The 23,525-nt window shown below is 39.3% G+C and overlaps 1 pseudogene; it reads left to right on the top strand.

Moving 5' to 3' along the window:
- Positions 1–1,071: 1,071 nt before the first annotated feature.
- LOC149173199 (putative methyltransferase PMT20) overlaps positions 1,072–23,525 on the top strand; it is a 52,554-nt pseudogene continuing 30,100 nt past the window's right edge.

Below are 23,525 nucleotides of genomic sequence, written 5' to 3'. Positions count from 1 at the left end.
ATTCTTTCCACGACTAGCGCACATAGTGAACTGAGGGGTTAGAGCGGGGTGGGTAGGCCCCCTCTATGGGGTCTGGGGCAATGCCCCAGGAAATTGTTTTTTGGACCCTATGTTAGGTTGGGTGGATCTACCTATGGTTTTGTGCATGATTTTCACACATGGTTTTGGACACAATGGTTTTCGTTCCATGGTTTTGGACACGATGGTTTTCAGTCCATGGTATTGGATACTTCGCCATGTATAAATATGTGTTGTAACATTGGAAGGAACATAATGAAAAATCAAGCTAGTAGTCTCGGTTTGGGGATCTAGGGGAAAATCTCTGTGTATATGTGTTTTATGTGTTATGCTCTCGCATTGTTTATTTTCTATTTTTTAGAATTCGTATGCAGGTAATTTCTGTATGGGTTAAAACCTACAACAATGAGCACTTGTAGAGGTCATTCTCTTCGAATGTCGATGGATCAGTGAGTCGTCGATGGGCCATCATTCATCGATTCAATGACTAATACTTCTAGTATCTGGCCTATTTGTACGTCCACTCCTCTTCCTACCTCCTCCCCTTCATCCTCATCACTTACAAGGTTTTAATGGAAGGATGTGCTATTTTATGCTAGTATATTGCAATCGAGCAATACTTTTGGAGATGCACTTGATTTCTATGAAACTAGTCTCGAAATAGAGCCTACCAAGATCAAGGCTAGAATTGAAAAATGAATTTGTCTCCAAATACAAAGTCTCATTCCAAGGGCATTTGAATGATTTATAGAAATTATTGTGCTCAATCCCCAGAATGCATGTGTTGTCATGCACTGTGGAGTTTTGTAAAAAGATGATGCACCACTGGTTTGTTTCTCCCAACTAACAATGTTTTATTTTTTTGTTCTTTTTCTTGTGTACTATTTTTTTCGTTACATATTTTTTCGAGCTTCTATATAGTAGTAGGTGTTTTATAATTGATTTGAAATTGAATGCATTTCAACATGTATCTTAAAGATATCAATTCTTGGATTTTTATCTACAAAACGTCAATGTACACCCATGCACTAGTTTAGAAGTTAGGTTTAAGTTATGGAGGTGAGCCAGCAAATCTGACAATTGGTCCGGAGTTTTATATTATTACAACCAGATTGTCAAAATTTCAAATCTTATAAGACTAGTAATTTCTTAATTTGGTTTACAGGCAGATGGAGTTTCAATCCTAAAGTATGCCACTGAAAGAATAGGTAAATTATATCAAGGAACTATATTTGAATACAACCCTTGCTTTTGCTTGGCAGACCATAACACTAACCAAACTATGGTAGAAGTTTCACAATTGGATATTCTTGCAGAGAATGTTATTTGGGAAGCAAAAAAACTTGGGCAAGAGGTTCAAAATTTGACTATGGAAGTGATTGAGAAAGTGACAGAGGAGTTTGGAAAATACAAAGACAATCTCAAGGAAATGGAGGTTAGTTTAGAAGTTGGGTTCTCATTAGAACCTGATAATAAATCTCCTGCAATGGATAAAGATGATAATAATTTTTACAGTTGTATGATCCTTCCAAATGTTGATGGGCCTTCTGTTGAAAATAGTGATCTTGTTTAGTCTATAAAATTGCCTTATATTTCAATGAGGGGGATGATAACTAGAGAAGGTTGAGACTAAATTTGGAGATTTAGAAGCCAAGTCTATTTCTCAAATTAGAAATACTTTCACGTTTGAGATTGGATAAATAATTTCACCACTGGAGAGGGTATTTATGGGTCAGTTGATTTCACCCAGTCTAGTGAGATAGATAAAAATTTTGGAGGCTGGAAACTCTTTCTAACTAGCCATCCAAACAAAGTGATTCAGTTTTACTTCCATTTATGATATAAAGTTTATTTTTATTTTGTTAAATGAATTGCATTCTTCATGTAGAACAAGTCTTACAAACGAAGCTTATGTTCATTACAATGTCATTTGGAATTATTGAATATGTTGTGGTGATCGAAGCCGGATTCCTTTCTTTTTTCTAAAAGATTTTGATTATTTAATTGTTGGGGTCTTATTCATTTCGACTTCATTATTTGGACTGGGTTGGAGTGGGTCCTTTCTTTAGCTTTTCATACTTACAAATAGGGTGTTTATTGAAAATATCTTATTTTTATTGGATTTTGCTCCACAGAACAAGGCTTTTACAACATGCCTAACTGGGAAAGATGCAAATGATAATTTCAATTCTGTAGTGCCTAGTACAATTTCAATACTCTTGAAGGGTGGTTATGCCTTTGTCAAAACCAAAGCTAAAAATATACCCATTGGAGAGAAAATAAGTCATGCAAATATTGTTACAGTGCCAGACAACAAATTTACAAGTCATGACAAAAATGTGGTGATAGTGAGGTGGTACGTTTATGTACTATGGCCATGATTTGTAGTGCATCAGTTAGTCTAGGGAGCCATTCCTTGAAAATTGAGGCTAGATAGGAACAAAAGCCTTCTAGTATAGATCTTCCTGACATTGGCCCACAATTTACATCATCATGTACCATGCAACTATCAACATTAACATATTTGAATGCAATAGTAGTACCAACATCAATGTTGTTTCATCAACTTTTCACAGAATCACAACAAGTACAATTGCGTGCATAAATTCTTGTGTAATAGTCAGTTATGTGAGTTATCTCTATTGTGTTTATTCTACCTCAGAACCCACAATTGTTCTTAATTGGGATATGCATTCTAACTAGCAATGCATGATGTGTTTTGACATTCAAGGGTCATTACCATATGAGGCATTGATGATAACAACTTTTTCTAATATAGCCGGAGGTGTGTGACCATGTTCTATGCTGAGTTTGTTATCTATGTGGGATGATCATTGCTTACATAATATTTCATTTTTATTTATTTCTTGTCTCTCCAATATCTTTAAGACATACAATTTTCTTGTGTTCTAATATTGTGTGTTAGCATATCAAAATGGTTCCTTTGCATCAGATAGAAGGAGTATGCGGGAGAATTCTTGGTATATTCTTGCATATCATATTCATGTGAAGGGGCTCTATAGTACCTCAGACACACCTATTCACACCCATTGCTCAAGAAAAACATCAACAATATCTAGCAAAATTGTTTAAGTCACAGAGATTACAACTCCTGCATCAGTTGATCCCCCTGATGCAAGGAATCTTGTTTTATGAATGAGTTCAAAAGGCTTGGTAGTGTCAAGGAGCCATCTATTATTGACTAGAATGACCAGGGATTCTAACTTAGGGAGGGTAGGAGAAAGAATACCCCTCGGGCAATTATGAGTCCACTTCGCCCACTCACATTGTCACCGCTAGTGTGGAGTACTCCAGTGAATAAAGGGATGCATAGGTACACCATTTAGAGGAGCCTACATTTTCAACCCCACCAAATGACCATAGTAAGGAATCTCTATCAATCTGCACAAATTGGACACTAACTACTCTAGAAGTACTACTCCTTGGATGCCTCACCTACCTTTCCCTGGACCATGGGTGGTCTCTCCTTAATGATCACCATCAGATTTTGGCTTATATATTTCTAGGCTTGAAGTTCCAGAAGGAACTCATGATGCACTTAATAAATAAGGAATTACATGTCACCTTATGTACCAATATGCCAATGACACCTGTGGTTCCCCATTTCCTAAGTATGGTTGGGGCTACTACAATTCACACTAGTACCAATGTTAGTACAAATGTTCGAAAAATAGTTGTGGTAGCTTGTAGGGAGTCCAACAAGGAGTAGAAACCTAGAAAGATGAAAAACAAAAGTGTTTTAGAAGAAATTGTTCGAACTGGTGGCTTGCAAGTGACATCTAGTGTTCCTAAACACCCTACTGAACCCACGTCAATATCTTTCCTTGGGTCATTAATGATTTTCTCAACTACTTCAAATGATTTCATTTCATAAGGTACTGGCATCCTAGGTACACCTTTTGTTTCTCATTACCAAGTAATAACTAGAGGAGAAACTGTACAAAGAATTATATTTTTAGAAGAAAGAACAAATTGTATAGAAAAGGTTAAATTGAATGTTGAAGATGTTGCTTCTATTGAAGCTATTGTGGTTAGGAACAACCAGGGCATTTAGAGTTAGTTAGCGTAATTTCTCGGTGTTATAGAAATTTTTGGCCCTACAACCCCAAGCATGAAATTTCCATAAACCAAGGGCTTCTAAGTCCCTAAAAGTGTTGTTCTAACCACTAAAGGAACAAGGTCAACAGATTACAGCTTCTCCCAGAAGTTCTCCATGAGAAACTACTCAGAATTGGTCAAAACAGGATCATTGCAGCTGCTCCGCTGGCTAAGTGCGTTGCATCTCACCTAAATAAACTCTGAGGGTGCATTTCATTTCAAAAGTCCCTTCTGTGGGGTGCGATGGGGGAGCAATGACAAATGGCAGTGTCATTCTGCAAGGCGGAGAGGCAATGGAAGCTTCCAGAATCTTTTCCTGTGACACTTGCCTCACTGAATTCGACCAAGGATGACTAAGAGGCCCTCAATCTCCAAGTGGAAGCAAGAACTGTCAGAGAGAAGACACTAATCAAATCACAAGCTGACTCATCCCCCTTACATATATCTATATATGGATCCCTCATCCCAGAGATCCAAAGGCTGGAATTTTGCATATTGTAAGGAATTGTTGTTGGTTTCTAGAGACAAACATCAAATCATTGGGAGATCAAAGTTTTTTTTGAGGTGAAGAGGGCCTTCTTTGCTGGGAGGTTGATGCTGGGTCGGAGCCACTGGTTGTAACTCCTCCTGGACTTTTTCTTGTTTATCAATAAAAACTATTTGAGTTTTCCTCCATGCTTTTGTATCATTGATGCTTGTTACATTTGTATGGTCAATTTATAACTGATCCTAGATTGTTTATGATTATAGTTCCATGTCTTTGTATAGTTCTATGCTTCTGTGATCTTACTGGTACTTTGTGAAGCTAGGCCTGCAAGGGAGCAGGTAGTTGGGGACTATCAAAGAAGAGAGGGATCGAATCGAAGGATTAGCGCAAGACAGAGATTGGTCTTTTTTCTCCTCTCTATCTATAATTCATAAAGGAAAAACAAAAGTAGTTTTTCTCTGTTTGTTTCTAAGGCAGCTGTCACACCTTAGTGGGATAGAGCAATTCTAAATAGACACTTTTCCCTGTAACAAAATGGTGACTCTGCTGGGGAACTAATTAGTTTGTTTGTTTATCATTCTTTGTTGTTTGTTTCATAAACTTACGAGTAGCATTCAAATTGCATTTGCCATAACAAATGCAAAGTAGACAATTGCTACTTCGATCCATCTACTGGATCTGTTTATGATTTAAACAACTGATTCACAAACTATCTGATTGCCCTTGTGATAGCTCTTAGATCCTCCGTAGATCTACCCCTGATTGTTGCATTACTGATTGCCTTTTATTCGGCCAAAACCCAAGAACTGAACTGCAAATTGTGACCCGGAACCTGAACAGAGTCTCGTTTCTGGCCCAGCACAGGTACTATTCAGGGATTCTGAATTTCAGTGCACTTCCCGAGTGGACAACCTCCACTGCATTTCAGATTCTTTGTGTTACAGGTGCACTGATCAGACTAGCTCTGTGTAGTTGTGGCTTCTGTGATTCATTCTTTCCAGTTCTATTCCTGAATTTTGCTGCCTGTGATCAGTATATGTCTGTTTGAAACCCCTTTTTCGTATTGTTATTCCGCCTCCTTTGTAGAAAAGAACTGTAGATTTTTTTGTGTGTTTGTTGAGTCGTTTATAGTTCTCCTTTGCAAAAGTAGTGTAATTGTACTGGTATCCTTTGATTTGAATCTGTCGCAAGTGTCGATTTCGATCGTAGGAAAGAGTTTGACTGTTGTTGATGGTCGATTATCCTGTTACTATTTCTTTTGGTCTGAATTTGTAATTTTCTAGTGTCGAGAAGAAGTATTCATTTCAAAATCATAAGGTGTTATAATCGTCTCCATTTTTTGATTTCGAAAGAATCTTGTTAATATTTGTTGCTTGAAAAGAAATTTAGATTTGTGCATCAACTTTCTTTTTAGCATTCATATATTAAGGAAGTCGAAAACAAATACATGCATGTGCATTTGCATATAGACAGTCTGATTGGCTTGATTTAGGAAAGTGCATTTAGAGTGTGCTCTTTGCTCTTTGTGAAAAGATTCTGTCTTTCTTTTCCTTAGTAGCTAGGATTTTCATTGCATAAAGAGGATAAAAAGTTTGTTTATAATCTTAGATTGCATTTTAGGAATTACATCTACATCTCGTGGTGAACCCAAAAGGCAAACTTCATAAAAAAGATCAACTTAAAATAAATTCAATGAATCTAACAACACTTTGGAACTTAACGCACAACATTTAGAAGTATAGGCTAGAGACGTATTCCGGCGTCGTAAAGCCTGGTAACTGTTGTTCTCACTGACGGTTGGGTGATTCCTCCACTTTGAGACGATAAGTGCCAGTACAGACTTGTGCTCCCACGTACCGTCGAGTATATTTTGGGAGACCCCAATAGGCGTAATCCTTTATCTACAGGAAGCCGTGTCTGCCACCCTATCGATCGCAATGCACTGAACACAGCATTCAGGAAGATTGACTGCCGTACCATAAAAAGTATTCTGCAGTTTTGCGATTGGTTTGTTAATCCCTCTACCTAAATTTCCAGAGCAGTCCCTTTCGTTCCTTTTTAGACTCCTTAACAGAAAAGGTCCATCTGAGCACTTGTCACTTCAGGCTCATTAAAAATCGAAGGAGACTAGAGTCATCTTTTGTTTTTTCTCGACTCTTAAAAATTGAAAAAACAAGTTGTGTCAAAGCATATAAAATTCATTTAATTCGGAAACATATTTCCCCTTGATTTTTAGTTGATGAAGTAATCCGCGATCATGGAAGAAAGTCAATCGAAATCGCTAGAAAATATTTTTGATAGACTACATATGTCTGAACAACCATCGACATCCAAGACTGTGTCATCTGACATAGCAGCAGCAGAGCCTCCTGCTACTACTCCAACGATGTTCGCTGGTGTACCATCTGTCTTGGCAAGTTATCAACAACAAGCTGGAGTCCAATTAGAGACTGTTTCGACGACATGGTCAGTTCCTATTTCTTCATCCGGATTATCATCTGGTATTTCTTATGTTGAAACTCAAAAAATTGATCCAATGTGTCTTCAAAGGCCAATCTACCCTTTAAGTACTGGATTGCCACCATATGGAGGGCAGTATGCCTTTTCATTGTTCCTTCCCGGAGAAAAACCATATGGGAGTTTACAACAAAGTTCAGGTCAAACTGGAATTACATCCAGTGGTTGGGTACCAATACTGCCTCAGCAACCAAGGGTTGTATATTCAATGCAACCAGTCCACCCTGTGTCAAATATTCCCACTATACTTGCTATGGTGACTGCATCGCAAGTACAAGGGCTACCTGTTGTATGTCAACCCCAACGGCCTCAGGTTGCAATACAACAACATCTTGTCTCAACGACTCAATCACAACCTCAGGTTAGTGCCTCCTTATTCGGAGCAACTCAGGCTCAAACAGGTACTATGACTTCTCATCTTGGTCAATCATCTAGTACTGGGCAACAGCCAATGGTCCAACAACCATGGTTGATTCAATCTCGACAACCACCATTCCAGCAATCATATCAAGGACCTGAGCAACAAGTCTTTATCAGTAATGGGCAACCGCATTTCCAAAGCGGTTATCAACAACCATATTATAATGTTTATGCCCATCAACCTTGTCTAAGTTTCCAGTATCAAATACATTATGCCGGTATGCAAAGACCCACTGCTCAAGCGATTCCATCTTATCCTGGGTATGCTTCACCTAACCTGAATCAACAGTTACCCTTTGTAGCAACTCTAGAATTACCATATCTAAACCGGCTGACGAATGATCCAATTGCTTATGCCCCTTGGTGGCCAGCGATTCCGCATAAACTTCCGTTAGATATTCCTAAATTTAATGGAAATCTGGGTGAAGACCCGTCGAATCATGTGATGACATTTCATCTGTGGTGTTCATCAAACACCCTAAACGATGATTCGATTAGGCTTCGCCTTTTCCAGAGGACGTTAACTGGTCCGGCAGCAAAATGGTATATCGAGTTACCCAGAGCTTCGTTTGAAACTTCAGTACCCTAGCCACAACCTTTTTAACCCATTTTCAGTTACCAATAAGGTACGAAACGGGAACAGAACTTCTTACCCATTTCAAATAAACAACGACCACTCACATATCTGATCATATACATGAGTGGCAATGTTGTCGTAGAATGGTAAAAACATATGTTCCTTATCAGCTTTTAGCTGAATCGTTTATTAAGTCTTTGTTACCTTCCATCACGGAAGATGTGGAAAAAGGGGTAGTCGTCACCGAAGAGCACGTTATCGCTCATGCACAATATTTAGACTTGATTTACACTCAATCTCGCATGCTCTACAATAAAATACCTGATTCTCCTAGACCGGAATTCTTAGTTCCTCCTCCTCCTAAATCAAACAATGAACCTCATGCCAGCGATGGCGTGATTGGTGCAACAGACACGAAATCGACAAAGGCTACATCTAAAAAGGCCCGTAATATTTCTAGTCAAAATGCAAATGAGGAACTTCTTGCCTCGGAAGTAATTGCCGTGTCGATCGACAAGGGTAAACACCTGAAGCAACCAGGGGGCAAGAAGAAAAATAAAGGGAGAAGAAAGAAGCAGGATGAGGCATTTCCTGAAAAACCTTCTGCGAATCCTTTTGGGCAAAGGAAACCCCCTTCGGGGTGTCACATATGCGATGAGGATCATCGGACGAGAGATTGTCCACATAAAGTTGAAATTAAGAAACTATTTAAGAGTTCAAAAACCTCAGCAGTATTGACTGATCTGTTTCCAAACCCGGGAACCAAACTGGTTGCTAATCAAAATGCTTCCCGATCCCAAGTGCTTATGTTTTCTATCTCAAAGCGACAAAATGATGCTTTGACAAGGAATAAAGATTACGGGAATCCACAGCTGTCAAATAACAAGGCTAATGAACAGCCTAGTAGTTCGACAACAACTTTGACCAAAGTTGTGCCACCCATCATTCCTGAACCAATGATAAAGTCGCCAAAGGGAGTAGTACACAAATCGACATCTAATCCTCATGCAAAAGTAGCACAAAATTATAATATAATAGAGGACTTGGCCCAATCACCGTGCACTATGTCGACACTTGGGGTACTGCAAAATTGCCACTCCCAAAAGAAAGCTTTATTATCAGCAATAGGTGAGATTGGCCCAATGCATTCCAATCTTATGGCATTTGATTATAAAGGATATGACCCTCAGCTACCAGCTCAACTAGTTTTCCTTATTCAAGTGAAAGCCCTCAACAAAACTGTTCATCGAACAATTATTGATGAAGGGGCATCTACATGTATTATGTCAATGAGTTGCTGGAAAAATTTAGGCTCACCACCATTGTCACGATCGTCAACGATGTTAAAATCATTTGATGGACGATCATACACTCCATACAGTATTTTAAGTAACTTGAAAGTTGAACTGGGGGGAAAAATAGTGGAAATTGATGTTGAAGTAATCGACGGAAACCTCGATTACAACATCCTACTGGGAAGGCCCTGGATATATTCCATGGCCGCAGTTGTGTCAACCTACTTCAGGAAGATTGCATTTCCCTTCCAAGGAGGAATTACAATCGTCGACCAACAAACATTTCTCCCCAACAGTTCACAAGTTACGGGAAGCATTCCAGTGATCCATGGAAGCAATCAGTTGCTTCAAAATATTGGAGTAGGCCTCCTAAAAGACCCTTCCTTAATGGGTACTTTTGCCCTACTGCCTCCGAGTAATTTGGTGGAAGTAGCCACAGTGGAAACCTACAATATGAAATCTTCTATATCTAATGGATTTGGAAGATTCCTAAACATTTTGTCAGAATGGATCATCGCCATTTTAGAAGTATTGTAGCAATCAATTTTCTTGGCTTGGCAGGCAATCCCAAATCAATGCTCATCGAGTGTTTGGATAGATAGGTCTAAGGAATATGGCACCTCTTCAGATCCTTGGTCACATGTACATACTACAGACGAAGGAATCATTCAATCAATGATGATAGCTGAGGCACCATGGGAAGATTACCACCATCGTTCCCTTCTTCCGGATTGTGAAGAAGATACTCCTCATGACCTTCATCATCCTTCAGTTTTTGATTTTCTATCAAATACTATAAATACGGTGGATTCCGAGGATGGTTCTTATCTCGTGTCGACCTCGTTAAAAAATGAAACAAGGAGTCATGAGGATAGTTCTTTTTCAACCTCATTAAAAAATGAAACAAATCCCCTTTCCAAATCTCAAAGGTAAACCTTCATTCCAACCACCAAGTTGAATGCAATGAAGCTTGGGGGGAATGCACCTCGATTTGCGTTATTATGTTGGGGGCATGCAAGCTTATCACGAGTAGTGTTACTGTAGTGTTCAAGCTCGTTAAAAAATAAACCCGCCACGAGTGGTGTTACTGCATGGTTCAAGCTCGTTAAAAAATAAACCAGCATCGAGCAGTTTTAGAACATAGTTCAAGCTCGTTAAAAAATAAACATAAGACATGAGCAAATGTTTCCACCCGCATTTAAGCTCGTTAAAAAATGAACTATTCCCCGGTAAATAACCATCGTGAATGTAGTACTTCAGCTGTTAAAGCCTTGGTCGTGTTTGCACCGTCACCTCCACTTTTTCATTGGCCGATCATTCACCTCCATTTGATTGTTTACCCATTTTGAGGAACAACTGCGAAGAGTGATTTCACTAGCCATCCTTGTGACACTGTCGTGATTGGAAAATTCCAAACCTCACCTGGAATCAACTGCTACCCATTTTATCACTCGTTCCTCAAAAGACGAGTCTCCTTTAAGCTCTTTTCAACTGACTCATAAAATATGAAAAGATTTCTGAGCCATGGGCCTCTCTAGCTCGTTAAAGGGATAGGAAATGCTATCCATCTTCTAGATTTTAATCTTTTTGGACCTGAGGGATTATTACACAAAAATATCGAGCGCTTGTTTTGTTCAGCTCGTTAAAAGTATCGAAAATTCATCCCTTCTGTATTTTTTTATACTTTTTCGAACTTAAGGGATTAGATGACGAAAAAGGAATTTTGGAGTTACCTTTACGTCCCTTTTCAGACTCTCTAAAATTTAAAAGGACCGAGTTATCTTTGTCGTTAAACTCGTTAAAAAGATTAATAGCAACAAACTTGTCTATAGAAAAGAATGAGTTTCACTATCGCTAGGCTCATTAAAACATAGTGATGGGTTTGCCCGAAGGGCAAATTATAGAACAAGCATATGTTATCCTCCTCAAGTTTGACAAAAATAAAGAGGTACTAGTTGGCAATGACTGGGGAAAATTGGGAAGAAAGCTTAAAGAAACTTTGTTGGTAGCAAGTCGCTCTTGAACATGACACTTCCACTCTGTGTCCGAGTCGGGTTGGGTTGTTTCATTCACCGGTCACATCACCATGGTCACGCCATACCATCCACATTTGGGGTTAATGCTACCAATCCATCACATCAGTGTCACCGATATGTTCAAGAGAAGTCATTTAGAGAGTTCACCTGTGTCTCATCCACTACCATACATTATAATCCATTCTTTCATGACTGCCACCCTGAACCTTATATCACCAGATCGTTTTCACCTCCATTAAAATCATTTGCTCCGTTCTGTGTCATTGATGTGGGATTCATTAAGGCCCTCCTGTGACGGATCACTTCTTGTTGACATCAGCTCATTATCCAAGAAGTTGATCTAGGAACACCCCATTCAGTACTTTGAAGCTTGCATGCCTCAATGGCAAGTTTCTCACTTCCAGCGACAGGTTTACATCAATGGCCTTCGACCAAAAGATTTTGTGTGGTGTTCGATGCCAAGTCCTTTATTCACACCACGTGAATTGTAATGCAGTACCTTGAGGGTCATTATCGTTATCGGTGATTCCTCTCGCACTTGTTAACAGTTTACATCATTGACTGGTAATCAAGTGATGTCTTTTCATGATCGACTTCAGAACATTTCTCACATGGATCGACTTGTACTTCGAGTGAAGATCAGACGAGATTGAAGACCCCAGATCTAGTTTCATCCATCCGGGCTACAATATATATTCAGGGAAAATGAAGACATCAAATGTACATCATTGTTGCACAGATAATCATCCTATCGAAAGGATGATGGCTCTATAAGAATCATCAGTCTACACTCAGACGATTGTCTGTCCTATGTACATGAAAATGAATTTACAAAGTTGAGCATGGGTATGCCCGCCTCAACTAGATCATGAAAATATTATGAAGATAATGTATTGTATTGTATCTTATTACAGGTCTCCTCCCAGCATTGAAAGAACTTCAGATCCTCATAATAAAGCATTTCACCCGACACCAAAAGGTTAGCGGCCTCATACTTTAGGGGGCAACTGTTATAGACATTTTTGTGCCCTACAACCCCAAGCATGAAATGTCCATAAACCAAGGGCTCCTAAGTCCCTAAAAGCGTTATTCTAACCCCTAAAGGAACAAGGTCAACAGATTACAACTTCTCCCAGAAGTTCTCCATGAGAAACTACTCAGAATTGGTCAAAACAGGATCATTGCAGCTGCTCCACTGGCTAGGTGCATTGCATCTCACCTAAATACACTGTGAGGGTGTGTTGCATTTCAAAAGTCCCTTCTGTGGGGTGCGATGGGCGAGAAATGACAAATGGCAGTGTCATTCCGCGAGGTGGAGAGGCAATGGAAGCTTCCAGGATCTTCTCCTGTGACACTTGCCTCACTGAATTCGACCAAGGATGAGTAAGAGGCCCTCAGTCTCCAAGTGGAAGCAAGAACTGTCAGAGAGAAGATACTAATCAAATCACAAGCTCACTCATCTCCCTTACAGATATCTATATATGGATCCCTCATCCCAGAGATCCAGAGGCTGGAATTTTGCATATTGTAAGGAATTGTTGTTGGCTTCTAGAGACAAACATCATATTGTTGGGTGATCTAAGCTTTGTTTGAGGTGAAGAGGGGCTTCTTTGCTGGGAGGTTGATGCTGGGTCGGAACCACTGGTTGTAACTCTTCCTGGATCTTTTCTTGTTTATCAATAAAAGCTATTTGAGTTTTCCTCCATGCTTTTGTATCATTGATGCTTGTTACATTTGTATGGTCAATTTATATCTGATCCTAGATTGTTTATGATTATAGTTCCATGTCTTTATATAGTGTGATGCTTCTGTGATGTTACAGGTACTTTGTGAAGCTGGGCGTGCAAGGGAGCAGGTAGCTGGGGACTATCAAAGAAGAGAGGGATCGAATTGAAGGATTAGCGCAAGACAGAGGTTGGTCTTTCTGTTCCTCTCTATCTATAATTCATAAAGGAAAAACAAAAGTAGTTTTTATCTGTTTGTTTCTCAGGCAGCTATCACACCTTAGTGGGATAGAGCAGTTCTAAATAGACACTTTTCCCTGTAACACTCGATTACATTTCCCTCTTAAATTAAACATTGTAAATAGGCTGAGTTAGGGACATGGGTTCCAGGGATGAGGAAGACTTTGTGTGGGGACAAATGGAAAACAAGGGGCAGGTGGCATCATAGGGATTGGCTTGAAAGACTTGGCAAGAAAACATAGGTAAGTCAACACTGACAAGGCTAAGACACATAAAAATATGGAATAAGATGGACAACTATGAAGGATTAGATTGGCTTGCTTGTTTTGTGCTAGGTTGGAAACCAATAGAAGGAGGCAGATATTTTTTTCTTAGGTAGTAGGAGTAGGGGTGTTGAAAAGGAGAAGAGTATAGCTCAAAAGAGGAGCATGGACAGGGGTTTTGTTTCCACTATTGTAAACAATGCTAGGAAGGAACTATTGGGTTGCATGCGTAGAAGGAAGTAACAAGGAGAACATTGCACGTCCTTGTGCATAACTCAAGGGATGCAAATTCACTAAAGGGTGGAGGGAATCAATCCCTCGAAGTTCCTACACCAACCACCTATTTTCAATTTAATCCATGATAAATTTATCCCCCAAGCCCTAGAATATGGCTTGGGGGTGATTGGGTTGTAAGAAAAACAACATTCCGGTGTCGGCTAGTCTACATATGTGTGGAGAAATCTAGTCCCTAACTCAATTTCCATACCCGGTTTAGAGATAAGTATTTCCAACATTGTTGATTTTAAGTTATATCTCTTGAAAACATCATTATAAGAATAATCACATTTACATGATGCTATGTTGTTGGGAATTTAATGTTTCCATTGTCATTCTTATTATTTCGTGCATATCTTGATAGGAGGCTATGGGGTGGTACAGGAAATGGGTTTGTCTATTGTACATGAGGTGAAAATTATTCCTGTGCGTAAATTTATAATAGGTTGTATGTAGGTTACGTTATGTCTACATAGACTGTTCCTGAAGGGTATGATTAGAAAACCACACCTCTAACCAACGTATATATTCACCTTTCCCCACCACTAATAAGTAAAAATAAAACGAAAGGGTAATATTCAAAAGATGCCCTATTTCTCATCAAAGAGGTGTAAAAACTTATTAAAATATTACTACAACAATGCCGCTGGAAAAACTGCATTCATTATCGATGAGGGATGAAAAATATCTATCACTCCTTAAGGTTGAGTTAATGACTTGTCAAGGAACATTGGGTTCCTATTAGATAAGTGAGTCAAATCCTCCCATTAGTTTAATCTACAACTTCAACCTTGGAATTGGTAGACTTTAGTCCTGTATGTGGTGTTAATTTTAGCTTAACATGTTCTTTTCTTAGGACAATTACTTCAACGTTCCATATTATCCCATTTATCAATCCATTTTATTTCCATTAGAAATCACATGAACCATTATCACATTGGTAGTAACTAAAGAAAGGACATAAACAATAAATGCAGAAGACAAGCTAAGATAAGAGAACACAATTATATGGCTCAAGCCACGGAAAGTCCCCAAGATGGGGAAAGCCATTGATCAATTATTCTTATTATTAATGTCAAATGTTCAACAGAGAGAGAGTACAATAATTCAAAGTCAAAATGACATGGAAATTTTAAGATCTAGTATCGCTTCCCTTAGACATGTAGATGGCCCAATCAAAACTGCAATTTCAACACTCTGTCAACAAAAGGCAAATTGTACCATATCTAATGGTCAACAATGGTTATGTAATCAACAAAACAACCCCTCTTGAGCTCATAATTCTTTAGTAAATTGAATCTTGGTTAGGGCTTATTAGATCACTGTAATAACTCCTTTTCCTAACTTCAGACTTCCTTCAAGAAATTCGAATCATCCTTCTAGAGTTTACACTAATTCTAGCCATCAAACATGCTTCAAGGCCCTTATTCTTCCATAAGACAAGGTTCACAGCTTTCCTGGGTTGTTACTTATCTTTTGAGCCCCTTGTCCAAGCACTATTAGGCTTGTGTCCTTCCTGATGAAGCCTCCTAGTGTTGCAGCCTACCTGAAGAAGAGAGATCCCACACAAAATAGTCCCAACACACATTCTGAACTACCCTGAAGTTTGTAATTGCCTTCTTGTAGGATCTCGCCTACAAGATAGGATAAACGTTTGCAAGAACATGCATCAAATTAACCCAGACTTTCTCTTAATAACCTAAACCTCCTGCCTAAGGAACTCGGCCATCAAACAACCCAAAAGAACCTTGCCCTTCCTTATTCGGTGGATACATCTTCTTTCTTTGACTATTTTAGAGAGGAGAAAATAAGAGATGTCTATGTATCAAAAGAGGTTGGAGGTCACTTCCATTTATAGGAGATGGAGAGGGGTTCAACTTGGTTGATTAACCTGAAACTGACCTTGTTAAATTACACATATGTCAGCTTGAATCCAAAAACATATATCTCCTTATCCAAATTTGGGAATCTTTAGGTCAATTTTGGTTCTCTCGAAAAGAGGAATTCAATGCCATGATTATATTCCTCAAATAATATTCCCAAAGTGAAATTTGGCCCTAGTTGCCAATTTTAAGATTGTATTAATTAGTGAGAATTCCACCTACCAATCTATCCATCGGCATGCCATCTTATCATCATGAGCTATCTCTGTATCCCTTATCAACTTTGCTGAACACTAATGTAGATAATGAAGAAGAATTGATTGAGAGTGAGTCACAAGACCTTGCAACTTTCCACAGAAAATAGTCAATCGACATAACTAGGGGTAGAACCCTAATTGGGCTTGTTCCTAGACCAAGTTTTTGAACACAATCCATCCTAGTTAGGAGTACAATAGTACATGATGCATCCAACTGCAATGCTATGGTCCCTATCCACTTTTCCCAACTCATTGGCCAGATGAGAGGTACTTCCTATGAGTCCAATACTACATGGGTAGGATGTATGTTGGGGCATTCGCAGGAGAAGGTGAACCACTCATCCTATGAATCATAGAGGAAGGTGAACCACTCACCCTATACATGTGTCATCATACTAGGGTATATTCTCACAGGGGAAGTTGAGCGAGTCAACCTGTACATAATGAACCGATAGGGGAAGGTGAACCACTCACCCTAAAGTCATACATAGCTCGAAGAAGTACCCTAGGCCCCTAGGAGCTCCCAGAGCTCAATGTTCAACCAAGGCCCTCATATTAGGGTCTTTCCATGACTCCCAACCTCTCTTTGAAGGAAGGTAAACTTGACCTTACTAAGAGGATTTGAGGGGATGCTCATAACCTACACATCCATCTTGGAATGTTTGAGCTTGATTGCTCCCTATTGTACCATATCCAAAATAAGGTGGTACCTAATACCAATATGAAAGGAAAGTTCATGGAACATGAGATTAACTGAAAGGAAAATCCCACTCTGTAACAATGGTTTCCAATATGTGCCCAAATGGCTCACTGAAGAGCTTCCGCAACCAAATGGATTCATAATAATCCATGCTTACTACCTTATACATTCAGCCTCAATGGTTCTCCTAGAGTAACAAAATTCAGTCTTTGATTTAGTCATGAAATAAAGGTGTTCCCCAAGAGATATGGCACTTAGATGTGCTCTTTCCATTTACCACACTTCCAATCCAACAATTCTCAACATCATATTTCAAATCATAATTAATATTAATGAGAAACTATCCAATATATGAGTCTTAACCGTAAATTGTCTCAGTGTCTTAGTATTATGGGCCATCACATACACGAGTTTCCTCACAAATTGTCTATAACTAGATCAACAACGTCTCCATCTTATTAGACCTTTAAGCTTAGGCGCAAATCTAGGTCTCTCATCTTGATTTTAAAAGTAAACTCCCTCTTACATTGATAAATGATAGGATCATCATTTGTTGGGAAGAGATCATCAATAGCTGCATCCAAACATCATATCTCCCTCTGAATATCGAGAAAGTAACTTTGTCGAAAACATAACCATTGAGCTATCTGCAACCTGATATTAATCCTTTGGACCATGTACCAAAATCATACAATCATAGTCATGTGGCTTCTCAAGTAACAAATATTTATCAAATCATCATTAGAGAATTATCACCTGTCATGTCTTGCCTAATGTTCTTTAACATGATCATCCTTCTTGAAATAATCATTGGGCAAAAGGATTCATCAAGACATTTGGCTAGGGATTATATAGCTCCCTCTGAAGTCTTACATCAGTTAGTTATCCAACCTTCATGAATCTGCTCCTCATCTTTAAGATGATAAATTGTCATGCTACATCAATAGTACCTCAATATTACGTATATCACAAGTACTTTTGACTGTATGAAGACACCAAGAGACTTGTTCTGAATTTTTCCTTGGAATGATCTGCTCTGTTCCTTTTGAACTGTCTGCTTCAATTTTGATTATGTCAGGGTGTCTAACCCTTATTAGCATTGTTCCAAACATCTTCTACCATACTTAACATAGTTCAAATAGAACCCAAGGAATGAATATCATATATCGAATCAAGTTATGTCAATTTACTTCTTAGCCACAAATTTTTAAACTGTAGAACATGTTATCATAGGATAGTTTCATAAGGTCATCAATATGATTAGAATATATATAACTGTTGATGTACTAGATTTCTTCAAAGATTCAGTGTTGTTACAAAAGAATGCGATGAATAGATAATGCACTTTAAGCTTGTTGTTGAAAAACTAACTTCTTCCCTCAAGGTTTTGATACTTTCCATTGATTGTTGAAGATGAAAAATTGTGAACACTTGTTGTGGCATAGATATGATGTTCATCACATATTGCAATATAACTTTCACTTTATTTCTCAGTCCAATTTAGGTTATCTGGTATATAATGTATGGTGATAAAGAGAAGTGATCTCAACCATATATAATATTAGTGGCATCATAACCTCATAATCAACAATGATTCAAAGTTAACTAGCTGCTCATCAAGTCCTCTGGTCCGTTGATGTGCTACTATAATCCTTGAAGATGTCTATTGTTGCAAAATGTGTCACTTGTGTATTTTAGGATGCCTACCAAGTATATCACTAACAATTCCCTCAAGTTTGGTATTCCACACTTCACTGTACATCTCTTTTCCACAACTATACAAGCCTGAGATTATCCACAATTATTTTGAAGATCCCTCAAGGTATTTTCATACATATTGTAAGGATATGTTTTAATCAACCAAAAATAGCCTCAATCTCATAAAAATTTTCTCAGCTTCAGTCTTTAGTTCATTTATGCCACAGAACCTAATCATATTTTGCAATAGAAATAGACATTCATGATCTAGACCAACTTTAATGCCTATAATCGGTCATACCTTGAGCGATGTGTCGTTTATCTGTCAATAAGAGTGTGCCTGAAGTTTCTTTTGATAGCTTTCTTCCTTGTGATGAGGATTCATGCTTCGCACTGTCCACTGGCCCTAATGTGTTGTCACTAAAACTACCTTCACACGTGCCAAGTATGAATGCCTTAAGTCTGCTACTGAAATTTTTACTCACAATTGCCATTGAACAGATTATCTTTTTTTATTTTTCCTTTAGAGAGGAGACTCCCAACCAGACGAAGAAGAACTACCCATATTAAAACCTTACTGTTTCAGTTCAATGTTAATTTTTTGCTTCATATTTGTTTGTGACTAAACCCTCTTAAAGTTCAAATATAGGCAAGCCACACTTGCCTTAATAAAATTCAATGTAACTCTTATTCAGATTAAGACTTTAAGAATATATTGAAGAACATATATGATTTTATTAAAGCCAAAAATTTCTACACAGATCTACAACCTCATAAATTGACCTTCGATTGTGGACTTCAATAAAGGTGCTAGAGTGAAACAATGATTTAAATCTTGGATCACATAACCATTAGTTTCAGATCAAATTATTCATGGTATGGTGTCCGTGAGAGGGTTTTCTTGATTCTTTCCTAAATAAAAAGGTTAGGATATCTGAATTTTTCAGAAACAACGCATACCTTAGAATGAGGTAGAAATATTCCTTGATGTACTAGCTCAATGAATTTTTAGCCTGTATCTTGTACAAATTGCTGATATAACTCTTCCATATCTGTCTTGAACAAAAGCGATGATGCTGCTTTAAAGAGGTTGATTACTTGCTTCCAAATGACTTATCAAATAGTTTGAAGAGGTATGTCATAGAAAACGCTTATACCAGGCCTCAGAAACCCTTTGAATAGTCATGAAACTAACCTTGAGAATGAGCGAAAGACCTCAAGAAAGAGGTTCAAGATCAGGTTATAAACTTCCATGAAAAATTGCCTAAACAAAGCTTGGATTACCCTCAAACTACTTCAGAATAAGCCAAAAAATACCAAGAGATTACTTCCTGTTCAAGGGAGAGATTTGATCTATATTGAGATTGACGAGACTCCCTTGGATGCAGAGCTATATAACAGAAAGAAATCACTCTTTCAGCTCAACTTGAAAGGCCTTCAATAAACTCTGACATGGTTGCTTCCTTTCTCAAGTAAGAGGACAACTTCAAAAAGTTTTTCAAACAACAATTTAGATAATATATTCATAATGATTTTGAATTTCAGACCTATAAAGAAACTCAAAGAATTCAGTACTCCTAAATTGATTTCAGACCTCATATGATGTGCCCATGATTGTGTTTTCTTTGAAAAATAACTCAACTTTGTGTGTGGGCTGTTGGATACCTATAGTAATAGGTTTCATATTTCATGATTGATTATTGAAAATCCAAATAGGCTCTGCTTTGTTAGCACAAAGATCCCATATTTCCAGGTAATCAGAGGTGTGTGAAATTACTTCAGATATTGAGGACCTTATTACATTTTTGTGGATGATTCAACAGCCTAATCTGGATCAGGCCATGTTTCAATTTTGAGTTGTAGAATAGAGAAAGAAGTCTGTCCAAACAGCTTAATCTTGGCAGACAAGTAGTTCAGGTAGAGAAACAAAGGTTCCCAAAAGCCTAATCTGGGACCTTGGAAGAGATAAGGGTAGAAGCAGATAGAGTAAAAAAGGAAAAAGCCAAAGAAAAGAAAAGGCAATTGAGGGTTGCAAGTCTAAGTGCCCCTCCAAGAAGAAACTAAAAAATGTTAGGTGAAATAGTTGGGTAGGCAGTTGTGGTTGCAGAAAGGACAGGTTCACCATTACATAGTTGTCAAAGATATATTGCCAAGGCAATGGACATATCAGCAAAAAAGGTGGTGAATTTCATGGATTCACAGCAGAAAACATCACTAACTTCACTTTTTCCCCTTACTCCATCATTAACATCCCCTTTCTCAAAGATTCCCCTCCTTCACTTTACTAACTCCTAATTCTACTATTTAACTCCCTTATTCTACCCCTTGCCCTAATAGTAATAACACTAAGGTGTATAAAGCCCTAAATGTTATATATTCCCTCCCCTAGGCATAATAGCCGAGAAATCTGCAAAGAGGGATCATAGTGGCATCTGGCCACCATGGTGAACCTATCTCTGATACTCTCCCTTTGCTGCAGATCATTTCCCCTCAAAAAATACCTTTGCATGGGTATAAACCCCTCTCTAAACCCCTCTAGCCCACAAACCCTCCGCAAACCTTATAAAAGGCAAAATCCCGCCTTCAGCATGCCCCCAAATGCAAGCGCGGGTGGTCAGAGGTTGAAACATTTGAAAACCTTGTCAAAAAACCCATAAACGTTAAATTTTTCCGCCGCCCTATCCGCCGTGCACCTTACACCTCCGCCAGCCGTCGGATCAAGCCCTCCAGATCCGACGGCCCACCACAATATCGGAACGCCGTCCACGTCCGCGCGTTAACTCCCGAGAACATGACGTTGCGCCTCGTCATGCCTCTGCCACGCGTCGCCCGTTAGACCGTCTCGGAGCTCCCTCTGACACCCTGGGCGCCGTACTCTAACCGCCCCGAGAGACCGTGACGGTTAAAGCCTTAACCGTAACCTTCACGGCTTAACCTCCGCCCGTCCGCTGTTTGACCGTCCCGCCGCGTCCAGCTCACCGCTGACTGGGCTGCCACCTCACCCCCGTTGACCGGTCGTCTGCTGCCACGTCCTCCCTGATGACGTCTGCTGACGTCACATCACCGTGACCCACCAATGACGTCATGCTGACGTCATCCTATAAAAGCGCCAAATGGGTAAAAATCTCATATTAACCAAATTTCACGCATTTTTTACCATTTCACTGTTATTGTCTGCTGAACTCTCTGTTTAACCGTTTCTGCCCGGATTTCCGCCAACCTGTAAATTCAACAAAGGCGACCACTCCAGCAACTGCAGTACACCTTATCACGACTTCTGCACGTCAAGTTACAGGTATTTACCCTACCCTGCCCTCCATACGACCTGCATTCTGCTCTAAACTGCTCACAGGCATAATAGGACCGTAAAACAGATTTTTTCACCACTGGAACCGGGTTATACCTCCACCATTGTCTCTGTGAAGTCCAAAAGTTCCCTGCAGAGTAGTAACAAACTGCAATTCATCTGAAAACCCCTCGTCCTGCGTTTTCTCGGCTAATGCCCCGCTGAATACCTCTGAATTACTACCAGGAGCTAAATTGGGCACCAAAAGAATCTCTGTAACCAATTACCAGCAGTATTTCAATTTCTAGCTGGTAAATTCCCCTCTGACAGTTCAGAAAATCAAGTTTTACCACAGAGGGCAATCTGCAGTCTGTCTTTGCCAACTCACTTGTCAAATTGCAACAGTTTATCCCTTCACAAGCTATGGAAACTCCCATTGCTCTCAATATTAAGCCTATCAATGCCCCCCACCAAGAATTAGCATGGCAAGCCCTGGGAGACATGGATTACCAGATGCTGGACTGGTTCCCTATGGGAACTAAGTATAATGTCCTAATGTTTAATGAACTGAGAGCCCAGCACATGAGTGGAGCAGATATCCTGGGGATCTGGGAATCAAATTTGCCCATATACAACCTTCCCCAAGTCAATCCAATGCCAGAGCTCATCTACAGTTGCCAAGAGTGCTATGACCCCAGCCAAAGGGCAGTCATTAGCCCCACAGGCCTAGTCCTGTTTCAGATCACTCCAGAGAGTATAAATCAGATGCTGCATTTTCATACAGCCAAGAAACTGACCCCTCTTTCCATGCAAGATTTGATAAGGAGAGGAAACAACCTGTCTAATGACCAGATTGTGAAGATTAACCAGCTATTTGTTACCCCTAGCTCTGAAGCAGTCAGAACCCCTCCCATTGGTTACCAATACCTGAATGAGTTGGGCAGGATGATGGTGGACTTGATTGGCTATGTCCTAGGATTCAGAGGACTAGAAGATGTAGATGACTGCATATTGGCAATGCTGTCCATATTTGCCCCGGGTAAGCCTCCAGCTATCCACTATGATTATGCAACTTATATAGCTGAGAAGATTCATGACCAGTTCATGAACTTGAAGAGGGAGAGGCTGTTCAGATACACCTCCTACATATACCATCTGTTCTTGTTCAACCAGCCAGCTACCTTCTCTGTCCCTTTGAGGCCACTCAACGCCCAAGGAACCCCAAGATCAGTTGTTTTTTGGACCCCTGTGTTCCATCGTACCTCACTATCACCTTATACATACTGTGAGTTTATTGATTTATTTGTTCATCCAGCCCTAACAGTGCTGCAAGGTGCCCCTCCTCCTAGACTGACCGATGACATGAAAAGAATTCTTCATTTGAACAAGCTTTACAACATCGGCAACTGGTACTTCTACCAGAATCACACAGTCATTAGGGTGTATGGATGTGAATTAAATCCATTTAGGCTGCCAAGGTACGTTCCCATGAGACTGTTTGCCTTAGAATATTTCAGGCAATTTGGGAACTCAGATTACCTACACTTTCAGAGTAAAAACAAGAAATCACAGTTGAAAGTGAGAAATCAGCTAGGTCCCTTCTTATACAACAGGAAGGAAGAAGGCTGGAAAGAGGCAGACAGGATCCTGGAAGGACTCCAGTTGAAAACTAGTTTTGAGTGGATTCCATATGACCCTAACCACTCTATTTCCCTCAGGAGGATCAGGT

Source organism: Pinus tabuliformis, chromosome 4_2 (genome assembly GCF_031772625.1).
Source record: "Pinus tabuliformis cultivar Carrire ecotype Pingquan chromosome 4_2, CPIR1, whole genome shotgun sequence".
Taxonomy (NCBI): domain Eukaryota; kingdom Viridiplantae; phylum Streptophyta; class Pinopsida; order Pinales; family Pinaceae; genus Pinus; species Pinus tabuliformis.
Note: the sequence above shows the minus strand (reverse complement) of the source record. Positions and strands in the feature narration are given on the sequence as shown.